This window comes from Cyrtonyx montezumae, unplaced genomic scaffold (genome assembly GCF_038088225.1).
Source record: "Cyrtonyx montezumae isolate F1298 unplaced genomic scaffold, pur_monq_1.0 scaffold_3, whole genome shotgun sequence".
Lineage (NCBI taxonomy): Eukaryota > Metazoa > Chordata > Aves > Galliformes > Odontophoridae > Cyrtonyx > Cyrtonyx montezumae.
Window position 1 is genome coordinate 6,978,272 of NW_027072034.1, and position 15,509 is coordinate 6,993,780.

The 15,509-nt window shown below is 37.9% G+C and overlaps 1 protein-coding gene across 1 annotated transcript in view; it reads left to right on the forward strand.

Annotated features, from left to right (window-relative positions):
• Positions 1-15,509, forward strand: part of TDRD3 (tudor domain containing 3) — a 93,972-nt gene that overhangs the window by 6,226 nt on the left and 72,237 nt on the right. The gene's annotated exons all lie outside the window — the stretch shown is intronic.

The window sequence follows — 15,509 nt, forward strand, 5'->3', positions numbered from 1 at the left end:
AGCTCCAGAACTAATGTAGAATCTTTCATGGAGCAGCTTTGAACTCTTATGGAAAAAAAGAAAGGGTATGGCTTAAATTATCTTTATAACACTAGCAAGTAATTGAAGCATGATGCGCGTTCTTGCATTGGGATCATGTTGAGCGTTTCACTTTGAGAAATGTAGCATGGGTATTAGAAATGGGAGTAATGGCATTAACTGGCAGCATGAGAAAAGTTATTCCAAGTTAGAAAGCTGACTGCTGAAACTGCATCTTTGGTAGTGGGCACTGTCTGGGGAGTATGGTCAGCATCAGCTTTTTCCTGCCTGTTGTTTGCCTCACACAGTGTTCTGGGATAGTTAGGAGCTTCTTGTGTAATGACATGTCTGGAAAAAAGCTGTTGAGGAAAGCCAGAAGAGAAAAAGCTATGTCTGTTCAGACAGTTTCAAGATATTCTCAGTGCAGAGGCAGCTGAGTCTTTGGCATCAACCCAGCTGTAGAATATTTGTGCTGTTTAATGCTTCAGGGTGGCTGCCAACATTTTACTGAGGAAGTATGAGTGAGAAACAGTATTCACAGCTGTATCTCATCAAAAAAGGAAAAAAAAAAAAAAAAAGGATTTCACTAGATGAAGAAAGACAATGCTCTTTACACTGTGTCTTTTGTAGTCAGTTTGCTGTGGCCTGTTACAAGTTATGAAGTGTCAGATGTTCTCAAGGAGCAAAGTATGCAAGATTTCTTGTCCAGCACATTCTGATTGCAGGGACTGTTCCTCCCATCCACCGTATGACAGCACTGCCACTTGCTGAAAGGTTATCTTATCTTACTGAGGTTTGGAGTTAGTGAGCTTATCTGGGGCATGACTCTGAATGTTACTTGGTAAAATCTCTAGATTTAATCTGAAGATTTAGTCTTGACGTTTTTGCATCACCTCTATTACTTCCAGTTAACCATGTGTGTTCTTATCGCTGAATCTCTCTTCAATTAAGTAGTTGTATTGACTCATGTTAACATTGTTGGTATCTGCTGAAGTTTCAGTTTGTTATATTATTTTACTGATGTAAAATACATTTTGTAGTTATCTCAGTTTGTAAATAATATAATGGATGTAAATCAGGATGTGTCTTTAAAACAGTGGCCAGAAGTAGGTACTGTCTAAGGATCCTCAGGGGCATTAACCATGTTATTGTATGAAAATAGAAAATCACTTATTTAACTTTTGGCAGTATACTGCATGGGGTACTCAGCAGCTGTATTATCTTCTATTTTTCTATGAAGCAGTAATATGTAAGAAATTGGAACAGTGTTTATTGTGGAAGCACATTTACACTTTTTCTTTTGGTTGATGCTAAAATAATTACTGTTAGGGTCACTGTACAGTGTGGATGGGGAAGGCTTTCAAAGGCATCAGGGTAGTGAAAGCTTACTGTCAGTCTTCAATAAGTTACTTTTAAAATTTGTTATGTTGTGATCCTGTATCTAAGCTTGTTTCAAAAACAAGGCAGAGGTCTTAAACTTGTAATTACTTTTCAGAATGGTAATACTAACGAAGCATTATATTTTTCAGCTTCTTAGAGCACCTTCTGTTTTATGGATGAAAGTACTTGAAATTGCTTAGGTCTTCCTTCAGCTGTTATTTGGAGGAGAGAGAGAGGAAAAAGTCATTGAAGGAGCTGAAGAGAAGGTGGGTGGTTTCCAAGGGTCTGGTTCAGGATTTGTGCAAGTACTGATTGCTGAATGAGGCATATTTTGTGTTGAAGTGATGTGCTGCTGAGAGGATGCTTATGTAAAAAATATGATCCATCAAACTACTGCTCCTTGAAAACAGAATGTGTAATGAACACAGCCATGATTCTTGGTTTCAAAAACTTGTTCAGTGGTTTGGTTTTTAATTCAGATGTAGCGTACATATACAGATAGAAATCTGTGTAATACATCATTACTGATAGACTTGAAATTTGCATTTCAGCTAGTCTAAGAAACAGCTTGAAACTGCCTTGAGACAAATACTTGTCAAATTCCTTTTTTCACTTAAGTGCTATCTACAGTGTTTTTCCTGTTTTTTGGTACAAAATAATTTTTTAAATAACTATGTAAATTAGGGTAAGTGAAGGAAGTAGACATATCAAAGTATGTACTTAGTGCATGATATTCAAAAGCTGAACCAGTTTGCGCTTGTTAAATAGTTAAGTGTTCTTGAATAAGGAACATGTAATGATTTCAAAGCATTTGTGTCATTACATAAAGTTAGGTATGTAAAATCTTTTCCTTTTTTTTCTCTTTTAAAACGGCTGGTGAAGTCTCTTGCTGTCAAATGGTCCTGAAACATTTGTTGCATATTCTTCAGAGTTTGCTGTGGAAGGATTGAACTGGAGATAATCGCTGTGGGATGAGGAAGTGAGAACTTGGAGTGGTTTTTATTCTTTTGTTTTTCATTTTTTTAATGCTTGAGGTGCTTCAGTTTTGTTATTCCACCAAGTTTTCAATTTTGATCAGACTCTTATTACACAAATTCATAGCTGAGGCTTATTATGATTTTGGATTCAAAGTAAAATCAATCAGTAAATAAATCTATTTCATTGTTTTTGAGGAGGAAGAAAAATCCTGGAATATGCAGATAGATTTTACTAGCACATCTCTTCCTCCAAGTTTGGCAATGGGAGGAGAAAGGAAGAAGAAAGTTCTTTCTGATTACTTCATTACTCACTGTCTTTGCTGTTTTCTTGGGTTACGTTTTGATTCCTAACCTGACTGTTGCCATATGGTGGAAGCGTGAATAAATGGAAAAAAATCTAATTCATGTAGAATTGTAATTGCTGATGTGTCCTACCTGTGAGCAACTTTATATTGCTCTCCTGTTACGTATCTGCTGGCTGGCAGGTTAGATGTATTTCTTTAATGTTTCAGTGTGGAATATATATCTTGCTGAAATACTAAATAGAGACTATTCATTCAAGCCAGTTAGTTTAAGATCTTCTTGAATACCTTATTTTTACCTGTTATAACAAACAATATTTAAGCAAATTATGCAAAAATGAAGATCGTTTATTTTTCTTCCTTGTTTTTAAGAGTACCAGTGAAATGCAGTGCAGTTTTTCTTGTGTGAAAACAGATCTTGTAATTATTAACTTTGACAAAGTTGTTTCCTCTAGTAAAAATTTGCTCCGGTAGCTACAAACTTTTTAATTATAAAAAATGCTACTAGTTAGGAATAGCGTGCATCTATATATTTATTCAAACTGAAATTATGAGTATTTTATTTCTGCACTAATGTGGCTGGTCTTTTACAGACCCATATTTGTCTGTAGGGCAGTGGTTAAATGAAGCTGTTCCATAGATCACACAGCTGATAAGCTGCAACATGGGAATAATTTTTTGTAACTTCTTTAATGGACGCAGTAGTGTTCTTTCAGTTCTAAAGTTAATTGGCTACAGCTACAGAGGTTCTGTGTTTCTTTCAGTCATTGCTAGTAAGGCTGCAGTTACTAATATGCTGTCCCTCTTCAAGCTTTTCAAGTAGTTGGTTGGAAACAATCATAGTTTTTGTGTGTGCTCTTTTACAGTGCTCGCTTGTATCTGTCTATGTGTCTTGAGTGATTTTTCATGAATATACTATAAACTTAGTTTTGAAGGTTTGTGGTGTAGAAATGCCTGCTTTTAGCATAATATAGAATAGGAAGAAACTTGTCACTGCTGCATGGTTAAAAATGTACCTGTATGCAAAAACGTTTGATATCTTAAGTTGGAATTATGTTTTTACTTGCAAAGATTAATATTTTAAGTATTTACGACCACATAAGTAGAAGAATCTTTCTATTTCACAATTTCAGTTATAACACATGCTTCTTAACAGTACTCCTTTTTTTCTTTTTTTTTTTTTTTTTTGTCAGTTTTGGCATTTAGCAGGGAAAGATTTGATCAGGACGTCCTCAGAAGTTAGAGGTTTCACTAGTGCACTAGAACCAGTTCTTTAAGAGCAGTACCCACTAAATACAGAAGCTATTCTTGGGGGCTCTGGGTTGCTGATAAAATTCTGTTTTGAATACTTCTAATAGAACTGAAGGCTTTTGCTTAGCAACTTGCCTTGTGAATCAGCAGGCACTGGGGACGTTAAGCTTCTATTATTTCTGAAATTAATATGAAGTGTCTTGACACAGAAGTAGTCCAGGACTTTGAGAGTGATATGGAAGACATGTTTTAATAACAAAATAGCAATTAATAATGCTTCCAAGTTTCATTTTGTAGTTTTCCGGTTCAGTGCTGTTTTTGTGTGGCAATAAAGTGAGATTTTTATAGCTTGAATTGAGAAATATTGTTTTCTTCATGAGTACAGTTGATAAGCTGAATTAGGTGATTAAAAAAAGATTAAAATTATATTTGAACTACTAAAAATATAGCCTTTTGTTACTCATATACATGAATATTATAAGTTACTTTTTCTGGTTTCAGTAAACAAACTGTTAAGTGCTGTCAATGGAAAAAAATACGTAAAATGTTGCTTTTGGAGAAGGTATCTTGGGGATTTCTTATAAAGATGCCAAGTTTTACTTTATTTTGAGATAACTCAAGTTATTAAAAAAACAAAAGCAAAAATGTAAAAAAAAAACCCCAAAACCAACAACAAAAAACCTGATCAAGTAAACAACATAGCTTGGAAGAAGCTTCTGGATAGGTCCCATCTGGTACTCAAGGCAGACTAATTCCAAGTTGGATCAGCTTGCTAAAGGCCTTCTCCATTCAAGCTTTTGATATTAGCAGTGTGGCCTGCTCCTTTGCTTAGCCAGTCTGTGGGAGCATTCTTTTTCTCCCTTACAGCCAGTGGGAATTTCACTTATTTCTGTATGTCTCTCTTGCACTTCGTCATTTCACTCTGTGCATTGCCTTTTTTAAACCATTCTCAGCTAGTGGGAAGGAAAACGTAGATCTCCCTTTGGCTTTCTCCAGGCTGAACAAACCCATCAAACTCTCAGCTTCTTCTCCTATGACATGTGGTCTAGCCACACATCTCCAATCGTGCCCAATAAGTGATATCTAGAGTATGACAGGTACGCAGAGATGGTTCCTCAAAATGTTTTCCCAGCTTTTAACCACTGGGGGATTGAGGAATTTCCCTGTAGGGACATTTCCTTTCTCTTAAATAGATTCTGTTGGATTTCTTCTGCATGAATGTGCAGTTGTTTTTTGAGTCTATGTAAAATTTTAGTAGCCACAGAATATTGACTAATAACTTCATCTGTTGTATTAACAACTCTTTTTCTACGTTTGCTGAATTTCCCTCTGATTTTGAGGCAGTGAATAACCAATCTCTTTAATGTTGCTTGTTACCATGCAGATATGCCAAACCCCTTTTCCAGACTTTTTCGCAGTGAAGAATCCTGTTCTTCATAGTAGGTCTTCAAAAGTAAGATTATCTGTATGTTTGACCTGCTTTGTATCTGTCAAATAAAGGTAGACAGAAAGCAGGGAATCCTGAATGGAGGAAGAATTTAAGAAAATAAGTGATCTGAAGAGGTGGGAGAGAAAGAAGCAGATTAAGGCAGGTACATAGCAGATGTGTATAATTCAATCTGTCATTATAGATGAAAATGCAATAAATGAAAATATGATGTGATACAGAAGTGATGTTTTTGATTCCTCTCCTTTGCCTCTCCCCCAAGAAAGTTAATTTACAGCTTACTAAGCATGATAAATTACATCCAAGTGTCAGAATTGCTGGTGTGTGGCCTTTGATAGTGTGGTTCCTTTTAGACCCTCGGGTATTTGAGTCTGGATAGAAGTGTAGGTGCAGCAGTGTGGGCAGTCATTTGCAATTACAAGAAGCAGGGCTTAGCATTTCTGAGACTTGGCTGGATGTGGTTATGTTCATAGGTCATTAAACATGCAGCATAGCTTTGTCTCCCATACCTACTACCTACTACAGTGCTCTTGGTGCTCTCCAGTGCCTATGTGCTATCATCTATTCCTTGTCGCCTGTTCTACCCTATAGTGTTTGTCTTCTTGTATCGTTCTCTGGCAAGCATCAGCATGTGTTATGGCTAGTTTGGAGCTAGGCAGTTTATTCATTTGATTTGTTTGTTGCTGGTATTCAGATAACCAAGAGATGAGTTTTATTTCCCTTTTCTACAGTGCAGCTGGTAATTTGTAGGTCTTGCTTCTATCTAGCATCCACTTTCTGTGAAGCTTGAGGAAATTCGGTGCCTTTAGGACCTCTGTTTCTCTGTCAAATTTAGCTGAAATTTACCTGGTTGATTGGGATTTGTTAATGTATCATGGCTGCTGGGTGCACCTTATCAATATTTGTAACCAGTGTTTTCCATTAAAAAATTGATTCAACTGCATTTTAAAAACTTTTCAGGTTGTTTGCGTACAAAAAAAAAAAAAAAAAAAAAAAGAAACCAGACTTTACATGAAAAGTTCTGTCTGAGAAGTGTTCGGTCATTTATTTATGTATTTATTTATTTTCAAAGCACTGAATACAAAAGGATGGAGGAGAAATATGGCAAAAGTATTTCTTCTTTACGCTCATTAGTTCAGCAGTGTTTCTTTCACCTGTTCTCAGAATAGGTGAAATGCATACCAGCTCAGGCCCTGGGGATTTCCACTATGTGTTCTTACCTCTGTGAGAAAGTATGCTGCTGTTCTAGAAGTAGTCCTTTTTCTTTGACTTTCTTACTTCCTTGAGATTTTCCTAAGCATCTCAGGTTAGTGAGTCTGTGTTATTTCTTTCCCTCTTTGTATTTTTTTAACACTTGGAGCAACTCAACAGAAGAAACCATCAAAGACTCAGATACCTCACAGTGAAACTTTGGAGAGGTGCTAGTGTTCATGCAGGGAATCAGAAAGCAGAAGTTAGGAACTTAAATATTCTCTTTATCCTCCTCCATTATATTTTCTTGCTAGTGCTGCTTCTTTTACGTGGCAGAGATCAAGAGCAGGTGTATGCTATGGTGTTTAGCTTTTAACATTTTGGACAGAAATAGATTGGAATTTAAATGTCTGTAAAACTTGTAGAAAAAGCAGAATCAGAAGTAGGTGATGGTGGAATTCAAAAGGAAGAATTGCAAGTTTCATTTAATGTTCAGTACACTGAGAAGGTAACAGGAACATGGGTTCCCTACATTGTCACATTTTCAAGTATGCTAACTCCTATAAAATACCTCTAAGACAAAAAGAGACAAACAATAAAAAGGAGAAAATATCATTTAACAATAAAAAAGCAAGAAGTAATCTGACAAAATTTACCAGCTTACCACAATAAATGCTTGATGTTTCTCCATTCTTTTTGGATATACTTTCTGAATACTGTTGAATGAGCACTTTGCTGTAGAAAACAACTGAATGGCTTTTGTTGAATTGATATCAGGAAAAAGCAGAGAAAAATGTACTTATTTTACTAGTTTCTTCTAGCTGTGCTTTTCATCTTTGTATGTCACTTCTCTGTGCCAGAGCTTGCAGTGTTCTGTTGTAAGAGCAGTTTAAAGAGATTTTTTTTTGATTAAAGGAAAGCTGCTGTGATTAAGTGCTAGTGGTGGCCAGAGCTGGGCATCTCCAGTGTTAATCCTTGTACAATGCCTCATGTTGTGTGACTTGCTCACATCTGAACTCACCTGAAAATGTAAGGTGTAGCTGTGAGTATACTTAATGTTATATAAATTTTGGTTATATGTTGTCATGTTGCTGCTAGAAAAGCTGGATTTAAGTTAATCCATTAACATTTTCAGTTCTAAGAGCAGCATGCATAGCATGCACTCTTCATACCAAAAATATCTTTATATGTGTGTAACTGTGCAGCTAATCGTAAGGTGAGACTTCACTCTGAAGTTCGTGACTGCAGCTATTAACAAGGACATAAGTGTGCAAATGCAGCAACTTCAGGGCAGATACAGATTTATGATAGACAAGTGAAAACAGACGAAGTGCTTAGAATCTCAGAATATCCTAAATTGGAAGGGACCTGTAAGGATCGTCAAGTCCAGCTCCACACAGGAGCACTCAAAATTCAAACCCTTAGAGCACTGTCCAAATGGTTCTTGAAATCCCTCAGGCTTGATGCTGTGACCACTGCACAGGGAGCCTGTTCCACTGCCCAGCCACCCTCTGGGGAAGGATCTTTTCCTAATCTCCAAACTGACCCTCCCCTGATGCAGCTCCATGCTGTTGCTTCGAGTTCTGTCGGTGTCACCAGAGAGCAGAGCTCAGCACTGCCTCTGTTCCCTCCTCGTGAAGAGCTGCAGCCTCCTTGAGGTCTCTCTTCCCTGGGCTGAACATACCAAAGGGCCACAGCTGTTCCTCATAATCTTATCCTCCATCTTATCCTCCCTCAGTATGTGTGCACTGGAAGACAGAATCCCTTACTGTGCTACTTGGGTAGGTACTTACAGCTTGTTAGTGGAGTACAGAGAGGGGAAAAGGGAAGTGTCTTATATCTAATCTTTCAGTTAGTTATATTTAAAGAAAGTAAAGATATTTTCAAGTGCTTGATGTGAATTAAAGAGTGTTGGCATATAGAAAATATTTCTGAACCTTTAAGGTCCTGAGGAAATTGTATAGCGTATGACATGAATTTAATATAATACAAATTGCCAAAATAAAAAACATGACAAGCCAGATGAGATGCCAAGTTGCATCCTCTGAATGCTCTTAGGAAAGTACTCTTCACGTGCCTCCCACTATTATTGAAGCTTTGGCATTCTCCTTAATTGTGGACAGTGATTGAGAGAAGACTGTGCATCAGTGCAGAAGGCTGAGAAGTGAAAGGGTGGCAGTTCTCTGTAGGGATGGGTACAGGCAGGCGCTGTAAGGAGAACTAGAGTCTGATTTTCCAGGGGTGCAGTGATTGTGATTGTTTTGCACTCAGTGTGTACTTCAACATTCATAGATATGTACTAGCTCCTCAGAGAAGAAGCCGTGTAGTTATTTCAAGCAGAACATTCAAAGCTCATGTTTTTTTTTTGCCATTTTTAGCCAAATTCTAGCTGCGTTTAATTCTGTATTGTAAAAGGAAGTTAATGGCATCTCACCTTACAGAAGGATTTGAAGGCAAGTCTAATTATTTCATATTTCAGTCAGATCCTCTGAATCCCTAATAGTAATAATAATAAAAACTTAGCTGGAGCATAAGTTTGTATTTATTGTAGAGTATAAATAGCAGCTGTTGAAAATTGAGTGTGTATTATGGTGTTGCCTTTGCCTGAAGTGAAATGTGTGTGTGAGATCCTGTGGAAATGTTGCTATGTCATGAAAGACTAAACTATAAACTTGTAAGGAAATGACTTCCAATTTGACCTTAATGTTTTTATTTTCTCTCTCTTCTGGTATCATCTTTGAAAACTTAGTGCACCTTTAATACTTTTTGATATAGTAATAGTTCTGAAAGCAACCTATAGATTTTCAGTACATCCTCAGTGGTACATTATTAAGAACCTCGTTTCGCTATTCTCGAATTTTCTAAGTGTGGAAGTACAGTTGCAGGGTTGACTTGAGACAAGTATAAGAGGCTTTGCTTATTGCTGTTATTAGCTGGTTGCATACCATTTGCAGCAGATTTGAATGAAGTGAAATAGAAATTTATGTTGGCAATTTCTTGACTGAAAAAAAAAGCTTTTTTTTTTTTTCCAAAAATAAGCACCTGCATTAGTAGAAGTCTAGAGGCATTTCAATTATGTTCATTAGTCAGTTCTTATGGATTTATTTCTCTAATAGCTTTCTGTTCCAAGGCAGTCATTCAGTGAAGTCTCATCTGTTTGAGGAGATGTTTAATTTTTTTTCCTAATTTTTGACTTTTTTTTTCTGTTGTGTACATTTTGTCTTTTTTTTTTATTTTTTCAGGTTTGAGTAGGGGGGGACGTTTGCTTATTTCTTTTATTAGAATTGCTGTGGGAGCAGTGCAGGAGCAGAAAAAAACAATCTCATACAGGAGAATTAAGATTTGAAGATACAGGAAACAAAAAAGATAACTGGTTGTGCGAATAATATTTTGAAGTTCCTTGATTATCAGGATAACAGAGTAAAATATATGTATGTTTCTCCACATTTGACTGAAAGAGATATACTTTGCTTTACTTCAGATGTGTATTTCTTACAGATAAGGGACATTGTCCAAACATATAATCCTGTCATTATGCAATTAAAATTTGGAACAAATATCACATAATTGATCCTTGAACTTAAATTTCAATAGTGACCTAAAGTTTTAGGCTGTTTCCAAATGGCAGGCGAGACATTTCATGATATTTCATGTTCTTTTATGATTTTCAAAAGCAAGAAACAGTAAACATAAGCCTTAACAACAGACGATAGGCAGTCAGGAATGCTTAGTCTGTTTGTAATAGCTACAGAGAGTCTTTTATTTTTATTTTTTTATTTTTTAGACTATGTCTTTTGAAGCTGGAATTGTCTGGAAAAATCCGTATCGTCCTTGTGAGGCAACAAGTTCAGTCATTGAAGTGTAGGACAGTAGAATTATTCATTACTTTCTTGGATTTGTCTTCTGCAAAACTTTCTGTGAAGTAGCACTTTCCATCGCTGGAGAAAAGAATAGTGAAGAAAGGCATAAGTCCTTCTAAAAGAAGAAATGTGTCTTTGTTATTTAGAAAACTGTGAAGGACTTCTTGGAAGACTTAGATGATCTATATACACTTTTAAAATTGTTATTTCTCAGCAAAAAAAAAAACAAAAAACCAACAACAAAAAACCACTTTTTTCCTGGTGCTACAGTTCTGCCCATTTTATTGACTGTATCTTATTTTGTGACTACTAAAGTGATCTTTTTTCACTTGCCTTCAAATATTGGGTAATCTTAGCCTGGGCTCCAGAAGGCATAGCTCTTGTATTGATGTCTGTTGTAAAGAATGAACAGTTAGGAGCTACACTCCAAGTGTACATAAAGTTTAATTCTCTGTCCAAATTTAGTTGTCTGAAAATTTGGTGCCCATATTGAGCTAGTTGCTCTTAAGTCTCTGTTAAATTTACATAAATAATTACCTCCAAAAAGCTATCCATCTCTGTGTAAACTAGGTGTCCAAGGTAAGAAAGAGAAATTGCTGTGGTGACTGCAAACAGAGCAGTGAGTGACTCATGCGGATTCAAATAACTGGCTTGGCCCTGAAGCTGAGGTCACTGGATCACATCAGAATTGTTCGGATGGCACTGGTGTGGCTGCAGATTGCTGCTTTCTCTTTCTAGCTTTAGATACACATAATTTTTTTTTCTTCAAAATGTGAGTCAGCCCTTGCTGTGTTCTGTGGAGGCACTGGAGTTTTGGATGAGTCGTTCTGGTCTTCAAAAAAGGGCAAGAAGAAGGAGCTGGGAAACTACAGGCCAGTCAGCCTCACCTCCATCCCTGGAAAGGTGATGGAACAGCTTGCTCTGGATTCCATCTCTACACAATTGGAAGAGAAGAGTTACCAGGAGTAGTCAGCATGGGTTTACCAGGGGGAAGTCATCTTCTATGATGTCATTACTGGCTGGGTGGATAGGGGGAGAACAGTGGATGTAGTCTACCTTGATTTCAGCAAGGCATTGACACTGTCTCCCACAGCATCCTTATAACAAAGTTGAGGAGGTGTGGAGTAGATGAGCAGATGGTGAGGTGGGTTGAGAACTGGCTGACTGGCAGAGCTCAGAGGGTTGTGAACAGTGGTGCAAAGGCCAGTTGGAGGCCTGTACTTAGTGCTCCTCAGGGGTTGGTGCTGGGTCCAGTCCTGTTCAACATCTTCATTGATTACCTTCATGAGGGGATAGAGTCCACCCTCGGCAAGTTTGCTGATAGAAAGCTGACGCACCCCAGAAAGCTGTGCTGCCATTCAGCGAGACCTGGACAGGCTGGAGAAGTTGGCAGAAAGGAACCAGATGAGGTTTAACGAGCAAGTGTGGAGTCTTGCACCTAGGGAGGAATAATTGCATGCACCGGTACAGGTTGGGGGATGAGCTGCTGGAGAGGAGCTCTGAGGAGCGGGACCTGGGTGTCCTGGTGGATGACAGCCAGCAGCGTGCCCTGGTTGCCAAGAAGGCCAATGGCATCTGGGGTGCATTAAAGAGTGTGGCCAGCAGGTTGAGGGAGGTGATCCTCCCTCTCTACTCTGCCCTGGTGAGGCCTTGAGGACCTGGAGTACTGTGTCCAGTTCTGGGCTCCCTGGTACAAAAAAGACTGGGATCTCCTGAAAAGAGTACAGCAGAGAGCTGCAAAGATGATAAAGGGCACGGAACACCTCCCTTAGGAGGAAAGGCTGAGAGACCTGGGTCTGTTCAGCCTTGAGAAAAGAAAACTCAGAGAGGATCTGATTCACGTCTATAAATATTTAAGGTGTAGGAGGCAAAGGGACAAGGTCAGACTCTTGTCAGCAGTGCGTGGTGATAGGACAAGGGGAAATGGTAACAAACTGAAGCATAGGAAGTTCTGCACAAATGAGTGTGGGAACTTCTTCCCAGTGCAGTGACGGAGCAGTGGCACAGCTGCACAGAGAGGTGGTGGAGTCTCCTTCTCTGGATATGTTCCAGACCCGCCTGGACACCTACCTGTGCAACCTGGGCTAGGGAGCTGCTTTGGCAGGAGGTTGGACTCCATGATCTCTGGAGGTCCTTTCCAACCCCTACAATTCTGTGATTCTAGGATTTACTGCTGTTTGGTTTGCCCTGTGGTTCTGAAGGCCCAATTCAGAGGGCCAGTGGTGATTCCTAAAGTGTTCCATTTACTGGATCTGTTTTTAAAGGAGTACTTGTTTTCTGGTTTGTTTAGATTAACGGCTAAGATGGATGTGTAATATAGTTCAGTGATTTTACTAATTTATTTTTTGATCGCTGTAGACAGCATGAATTGTTTTTGATTTTTAATTATGTTTTTAATTACAACAGCAGGTTTAATCACTATATAAAATAAATCCTCTTTTTCTTCTGCTTTGGAGGATGTGGAAGAAGATGTGTTTCTTGCACGTATGATCTTTGCAGTGTTTATACACGTGAACTATAGTAACCGTGTTGCTTTAAATATTTAGCTGTGGATTAGAAAGATTACAGATTTACTCATCAAAGCATACACCTTCTGCTTCTAAATGTTTCCCTCTTAAAATTCAGTTTCTGCTTCAGCATCTTTGTGAGATAAAGTTTTTTTATCATTCTTTTGTAGACGTCAGTTGTGACAGAAGCTCTGCTTTTCATCTGTAACCTCAGAGAGCAGTGTGCCAATGTGAGCCAAGTGCCAAGTCCCGTAGGCTCAAGGGCTGCATGGTGTTATGGATGCACAGGTGCCTGATGCTGCTCAGGGTGTCTGGGGCTACCTGAGGCCAAGGGCTGGCAAGTCTGGCACACACCTTGCGGAAAGCTGTCACACATCCAAGCTGGGAGCTGCTGGTGTCTCAGATGGTGCTGGATTCCCTAATAGCGAGCTCCTTAAGTTGGCCAAATGAAGATTTCATGATTCTTCTTACTGGAATGCCTTCGTTTTTGGCATGTTCTGGTAGTGTTTGAATGCCTTGGTTCCCTGGGGGAAATAAAATCTTCAGCCTGAACTGAAAATGTTTACATGATTTCTTTATTAACATTGGCTGGAAACTGCAGTATTTCTTTTTAATAGGAAATCACTAAGACAAATCATTTATTATGAAAACAAGTTTTTCTCCCATATAAAAGCCATATAACTTATGTTAAAATCCTAGCACGTTATGACTTAATCTATAATGGCTTGGTGCTGATTTTGTAGCTCACTGTGTTATGAGTTGGCACGATTGATGTTTCTGAGCTTTATAATAACAGAAATGAAGGAAAAATAATTGTAAATAAAGTAAATAATTGTTTTAATGTAACTCAGTTCACTTTCACTACTTACATTTTGATGTTTTAGTTTTTCTCATGTACTTACATAAGACAATTTAAGACTAATCTAAGTGTGAAAGTTTCACTTGTCATAATTGAAGTGGAAAAAACCTTCTGGATGTGTAGTTTTAGAAGAAAGGTATGCTGTGGGTGTGATTGCCTAAGAAAGTTATCAGGTTGCAAGTGAAATGGGGAATGATTCTACGAGGCTGTGACTTTGTGGATCTGGAGAAATTGTAAATTGTCTGGATTATATTTGAAGTGTAGTTCCTATTTCCACCTCTGTATGTAGAAGTGTGAAAGTGATGCCAAGATTTCAAGATGCTACCTGAACTAGGGTTGTGACAGATTGAAGCAGGGTCACAATGACCTCCAAAAAATAAAATAATTTTTTTTTTTTTGTAAATCCTGTAATAATTCAGATAATTGGTTGAAAAAGATATTTACTTCAATCGTAAAATTGATATGGATTTTGTATTGAATACTGGATGTGAAGTTCAAAGATATGTTTAGTAGTATTTCAATTCCAGAGAGGTATTAGAATCTGAGAAATGTAGTTTTTGGGGGTTATCAAATGCCACTCTGCTGGTGGGACACCCAAATGTCTCCTTTTGGCATACTTATAATATTTTCAGGGTTGGTTATAATATTCTCAGGGTTGACTTGAGTTCAATTTCCAGGCATACTTTGTTTTCTTGCTGAGAAGTATTTAAACATCATATGTTAACGGGGCATCAGATTTGTTATATACTATCCCCTCCCTGAGAAAGGACTGCTTCATAGGAACTGTTAGTGGGACTTCTTTGCTTTATCTTGTGGTTGTACTGTGAAAATATTTTAGGAAAGATAATCAGTGTAACAGCAAATCCTGTAGTGTATGCATAGCTTTATCCAAGAGGACTCTTTGGTACTGAATTATTTTTATCTAGAGTAATATTGTTTGTTGCTGTTACTGTAGATGAGCCAAGGGCAAAGAAAGCAAAGTTTGTAGAAAAAGATTATGAATTTGGAAAAGCTAAACAATCTTTTGGTCTCTGAATCTTTTCATTAGGTTTTAACAGCGAGCAAAATCTAGGTTAACACAGATGAATGTAGGTACAGTTTTTCTGGATCAGCAGCCAGGCTTTTTACTTCAGGTCTTCTGAGAGAAAAGAGAATTTAGCACCTGGGAGACAGGGAGAGAAACGTGGGAGCAGGGGTAGTCTTTCTTTGAAGATCGTGCCTGAGACTTTGAGGTAGCTGATTTATGGAAAAGATTCTCCTTGGTGTTGGAGTTTTTGTTATTGATTGCTTGAATTCTTCCTGTGGTGCAGTAGTTTAGTTCCATCTGTAAAGTTTTTCCTCAATATGGTGAACCTCTCAAATGTGAATATACCTTTGCTTTGTGTGTCATGGTTTCAGGAATCAGGTAAATAATAAACACTGCACCTGTATGAAAAATTGGAAAATTATGTGCTGAAGGGTTTTGCTATGCCATCGTCAGAGCACAGGGAGATAAACATCTGTGTCCAGGACTCCTCCAATGCAAAGCTGTTACAGTGTGCTGAAAATTAGCTTGCTTTAGTCTACTTCCTTCGTGTTTTAGTAAGATAAGTAGAAGCTTTTTAACACAGCTCAGGCTAACGAATGAGCATTTATCTCCTTGGGCTCTAGGAGCAAGTTTGAGCCAGCATATTTAATTCACCTTGATACAAAGCTTGACAAATGTCATTTAAGAAGT